Source organism: Arachis stenosperma, chromosome 4, assembly GCF_014773155.1.
Source record: "Arachis stenosperma cultivar V10309 chromosome 4, arast.V10309.gnm1.PFL2, whole genome shotgun sequence".
NCBI classification, from domain to species: domain Eukaryota; kingdom Viridiplantae; phylum Streptophyta; class Magnoliopsida; order Fabales; family Fabaceae; genus Arachis; species Arachis stenosperma.
The window spans coordinates 131,744,316-131,750,261 of NC_080380.1; the positions used below are offsets into that span (position 1 = coordinate 131,744,316).

At 33.0% G+C, this 5,946-nt stretch overlaps 1 long non-coding RNA gene across 5 annotated transcripts; it reads right to left on the reverse strand.

Annotated features, from left to right (window-relative positions):
• Nucleotides 1–239: 239 nt before the first annotated feature.
• Nucleotides 240–5,547, reverse strand: LOC130974074 (uncharacterized). 5 transcript variants are annotated; one of them, XR_009084392.1, is made up of 5 exons: nt 5,317–5,547; nt 5,054–5,200; nt 3,278–4,953; nt 2,671–3,196; nt 240–1,541 (listed from the first exon to the last, which is right to left on the reverse strand). It is a non-coding gene; the product is annotated as an uncharacterized LOC130974074 (long non-coding RNA). The 5 variants fall into 5 exon arrangements; XR_009084391.1 differs by having other exon boundaries at nt 244–1,541; nt 2,671–3,190; XR_009084394.1 differs by having other exon boundaries at nt 252–1,541; nt 2,671–3,769; nt 4,897–4,953.
• Nucleotides 5,548–5,946: the final 399 nt, after the last annotated feature.

The following is a 5,946-nucleotide window of genomic DNA, read 5'->3' on the forward strand; positions in this document are numbered from 1 at the left end:
CCCTCAAAAGGCTTCAACTCTGTTTCCTTTACTTGAGAGAGCTAGGTTTTATGCTTCTCTCTTCTGGTTCTTCAAACTATTAACATGATAGCTTGCAAAGCTATTGGAATTTATAAAATAGGTTTGATCATGCTTTAATAATTTAGTTTAATTAAGTAAAGTTAAAAAGATGATTTGACAAAAATAAATATTTTTAATAATAATTAAACAAGTCATAGAGAATAATTAAGCGAGTTCCAGAAGGTTTAACGCTACAACAAGTAACTGAAATGCGTAAAAAGGTAAGGGAATTAATTCCCATATGCAAGCTAGGTACCTCTTTAATGTTGAGAATGTCCACTACAATTCATCTTTAAAGCAAAATTATTGTTCTTTTCTGCTGGCAAACAGGCATTTATCTGTCTTCATTTTTATTGTTTATACAAAGAAAATGATATATTTTCTTGTTGCAGGAAAAAAATGGTGTTTACTGCGACAGAGGCATTTGAAGAGTGTGAACTTGTCTGCATAAACTGCCAAGGGCTAAATAATAGTGACTATAGAAAGATTGGAGCCAAACTAAGGGTATAAACATTTTTGCCACAATTTTGTATGCAATATTGAATGAAGATCAAATGGATTTAAGCCCTTTTCTTTGTTTATTTGGTTTTGCTATTATATCATAAGACTGTTTTCTTTAAAAACTAATGATGATGCTATTGTAACATCGTTTTTCCTCCTGTATTTTTTAAATGTAGGATCTCGTTCCATGTGTATTGCTTTCATTTGAAAACGAGCAAAATTGGAATTCGGCTCTACCAAATCCCACAGATAATTCAAAGGGGACCAATGAACAAAATAACAAGATACTTGCATCAGAAGTCTCAGCAACAAGTCGGCAGGAGAATTCAGTAGAGAATGAAGGCAATGACTCTAGCATTTCTTCGAGTTCAAGTGATTTGGCTTTGGGAAAAGTTGAGGTGTTGTCTCCCATAGAAGATAGCAAGCAATCTGTGACTAGTGCTACTTCACTTGCAAGAAAATCTGATGCCGAATGTATAAACAATGTTACAGGCTCCTATGGTGAGCCGGAGTCTCGCGGGAACATTATCACTAATATGAGTTTGTAGCTTGGAATGAAAGCAATGGAGCCGAGGATATGATGGATAGCAAAAGCTGCAGTGATGGCCCTTCTACATCAGTTTTAGGATCTGAGGTAATGTTAGGAACTAATGACAGTTATATCAATGGCAAGGTAGATCCTCAAGTCGATAACACTATAGATGGTTCAGAAACTGATGATGCCAGTTGGCCACCAAGGTCAACTGCACCTTGTATGAAAGGCATTTTATCATTGTTGGAGGAAGCAGTTGAGAAACGATGTGCACTTATTTTAGATGAAGATTCTTTGGATGTTGACACTATTTATCAAACTACAGTTTCCTTTGCCAAATCAGCTTCCTCCGGACCAGTCTTTAGGAGACATAGTAAGGTTGTGGTTCAAAAAACTGCCAAGCAACAAGGTTCCGCTTCCTCCAAGGGAAAAGAAACTGCTGCCATTCCTGTGAAAGATAAATGTGAAAGGGAGAAGACTCAAAAGAGTTCTAAAATTCAAAGAAAAACAAATTTTGATGAACGATTTCTTAATGTTGTACCACGAGGAACATTACGAGTAGATGAACTTGCAAAACTCTTAATGTGATACTTATTGCTATCATAAAATGTTATGATCTTATCAAATGCACCATTTTTGTTAATTTGCAATGTCCTACATATTATTTTGTACTGAGTGAATACTCATCTTATCACCTGATTTTAACTTCTGATAATTTTTTTTGAAGGACTGAGGCCCCCAATAAAAAAAATAGTCTATTTCAATTCTTGGTATTTATTTTCATGAGATTGGATAGCTTATCTGTCAACAATCTCTTTTCAGAATATGTTTATGTGACACATTAATCACTAATATATTTTTTATTTAATTTTTATAAGTAAAAATATAAAAGTCACTAATATTTCTTAGTTTTACTTGGTAAATTTAGCTAATGTATTTGAAGAAGGTAATAAAAAGAAAAACTAAACGACTCTGAGCTCTTAATGGAGCAACAGTTTAACATGTCATGTAAGTTTATTCTATTAATACGGAGAGAAAATATTGATAGAGGAACTAATCACATAAATAAAAAACAAAGGCTAGAAAGAGTATTTTTTCATTGAGGGCCTCGCCTTTCAATGTAATTGTCAAGAGCCGTTTATGATTTTTTTTTTCCCCTGTTATATTGATGTGGACATCACAGGAATAGATTTTCTCAATTGTTAAAAAAATTGAGGGAATAAGGTGTAATTTCTAATCCTTCAATGTTTTCTCTCATGTTTTCTCTTTAGTCTCACTTATAAAATTAATGGTAAGAGATCACATTTTACTTTCTCAATTATTAACAAAAATTGAAAAGATCCATTTCCTGGATATCACCACAGATTAAATACGATAAAGCATTTATATTCAAATTAAAATTATAGCATATAATCCATATTTGATCATTTAAGCATAGAACAATTGTAAGACAAAAAGACCAACACCATGGGAAGACAGCTGCTATTTAAGAGCCTCAATGAAGGTATGCATGTTTGAATTATCAGCTGTAAGTCAGACATGGTTAAAGTAAAGCTATACAAGAGAATAACTTTTACCTAAACCATGTTTTGGAGCTTTCCAGATGGCAAAGAAGTGCAGTGAAGATCCCATATTTGAAGTGGCAAAGTGACGTGAGGAACAACTGTGCCACAAGTGCAGTGAAGAAGATCATGTTGACACACACCACTATACTCTGTGCTGTTGATCTTATCTCCAATGGGAAGAAATTTTTAGGAACTAACTATCCTAGTGGATCCCAAGATCTTCCAAAAGGCAACACAAATAGGAATATCAAAATAACAAAAAAGTAATTGACTTACTTTCTTGTTACTGTGATATTCTTATTTGCGTTGACTTATGAAAGATCTTGAGGTCCACTTGAATGGTTAGTTCTTAGAGAACTCTTTCCATTGGAGATAAGATCAACAGCAGAATACAGTGGTGTGTGTCAACATGATTTTCACTGCCTAAACCAAATGCCTCCATCTGTGGCCTCTTCTCTTACTCTTCTTTCAGCATTAAAATCCAAGGGGTCGTTTCTGTTCTGCGCCGGAAAACTTCATAAACCAACTGTATCTGCAGCTTCAAAAATGAACAACAAAAACAAGCAATTAATTTTGAGAAAAGGGTGGGGGCAAAACAAACCGAAACCACTTGTCCAACCTGATCGACCAAATCATAGAGGTTCTCATCGACCTCAGGGTCCAGATCCCCAATGTACAACGACGTCGTAATGAACTGCTTCGAAGCATTTGCAGCACCCGCCGCCGCCATCGGTAAAGTTCCGCTGTGACGCTGTTCTGTGGATCCATCACCGTCGTCACCTCACTCTCCTCTTCCTTTCTCTCTCGACGTAGCCTCCTCCTTTCTCAATCCATCACCGTCGTTGCCGCCTTCTTCTCCTTCTTCGGTCGTGCTTCCTTTTGTCACTCTGTTGTTTTCATCTTCTCTGCTTTGTTCTGCCTTTCTATGTCTCTCTCGATTTTGTATTATCAACAGACACCGTTACTGCCTTCCATCAGCAGCGAAGTCCTTGCTTCTTCTTCCTCGCTTGTGATATCTCCATGTATTTTGAACCAGCCACTCCATTTGTGTACTCAATCAGAGAGAAAGAGAGTACAAGAAAGAAAGAAGAGAAAGAGAGATAGAGGGAATCTAGAAAAGAAATTGTTTTTAAACCTGCATTAAATCTGTGCACTCAAGAAGGAAAGATAGCGCTTAAAATTTGTTTTCAAATTCTGATATCAAAAGGAGAAAGATTGCGCTCAACTCGATCATTCTTTTTAAGCAGTGTATTGGACAAATAACCATTTACAGCATTAGTTTTGAATTAATGTGAAAATAATAAGGATAAAGTGTATTATATTTTAACTCATCACAAATAACTGAAATGGTTTTTAAATTCAAATAAATCTGACAATTGCCAAGTATTTAGTCATGGCACTCTTCAATCAACTAACTTACTACTATTCTCCTATATTTTATTTCATGGTTTAATTTTTTAATCTATAAATAAAGAATTTTATACATAAACAATAAAAAATTTTGTACATGTGATATGGAATGAGAGATTAATCTCTTTTTGTTATATAAATATACAAAATTATTATTTTTATAATACAATCAATCACCAATGTATTTATGTATAAATATATGTGTATTTTAATTTTCTTATTAACTGATTTTTGTATACACTTACATAGAATAAGATAAGCAAAAAGTATGAATTTAAGACTCTTCATTAACGGTAAGAGAAACATAGGAGATTACCCTATATTTCTTGGATTTGGTCCTCTTACTCATTTGCTAGAATTTTTGTCTTTACTGCTTCTAAAAAGACATAATTTATAGAGATTTATACAAGTTAAAAAAAATGATGTCCAAAATCCTTATAAAATGAGTATATTTAAGTCTAAAACTCCAAATATAGTCAAAACACCTTTTTAAGATGAAATATGAAGTGCATTTTAAGGTCGAAAATATCACAAATCTTTTTATATCATGTCAAGTAATAATTTTGAAGGACAAAATTTTTAAAATGAATCTTTAAGTAACTTAGTAATCCTCTTAAAATGAAAAGCGCACCAAAAAACAAACCATAGTACAAAATTAGAGCAAACAAAGGCATAAATCAAAGAAAACAAGCCAACAAATCACCACAGAAAATTTCCAAAATCAAATCCTTTTCCTCAAATCAAAATAAAAGATACATGACCTTACCCTAGTTCAAAAATGGTGATAATGATAAACAGGGAGAAAAAAGAACATAGAGAAGGGGTTACCTGAAAGTGAAGATAGCACCAACGGTTGCTATTTCACTGCTTCTCAATACGAGTTCCCTTCAAAATGGTAAAAAGATTTCAACCACGGAAATTTCAGAAAATGGATAATTAAATTCGTAGTTTCATATCTTTGCAAAGAGAAAATAACAAAGTGTACCTTCAGTTCAAGTTGCTGCTGCTGTTGTTATTGATGTTGTCTTCATGATATATGATTATTATTATTCTTGTGACAAAGAAGAAGCTTTGTTGTTGTTGGGTTTGGTGCAAAACTTGAGGTTGGTGTAGAAGGAAAATGCCAGAAATACTATGCAGTTTCATGAAAATAACAAAATTTGAGTCGGCATGTAACACTAGAAGGCATAAACTTGCCATAGTATAACTACAAATTTGATTCCAATGGGAAAACTTTAGAATATTTACCTGAGGGATTGAAGTTCTCTGAATATATTTTGTGAGGGAGAGAGGGAGAGGGAGGCTCTGCCGCTGGAGTGAGCTTCAAAGCTCAGAGAGAGTGAGGGGGGATGGGATTGGCCTTTGAGCCAGCATTAGGGTTTTTTTAAGTTACTTGAGAATAATGAGTTAATGACGGAGATGGGAAGATGGGAAGCAATTAAATGCACTGGTGCTGGTTCCCAGTTCTTTCACTCTCTCGTGACATGTCTATTTCACACCGTACCAAGTTTTTATGTAATGTAACCACTTTTGAGTTTTGTCCGTTTACTATAATTTTTCCGTACATAGCATTTTTTAAGTTTAAATAATTAATTTGTAATTTCTAATTCTTCATTTTAAAAAAATTAAATATATAAATTTTATTAAATAATTATATAAAACTTCTATATAATATAAATGTATAAAAATGAAACTCTTTTTCAAAATATTTGTGATTAAATAAGATTTACATCTATAATCACATGTTAATAATAATATTTGGTCATTAATCTTATAGTGTTTAGGTAACATTATTTATATTCCTTTTAAGTTTAGTTTTTATGTATTAAAAATTATATATATATATATATATAAGATAAATATTTTTTATTAATATGA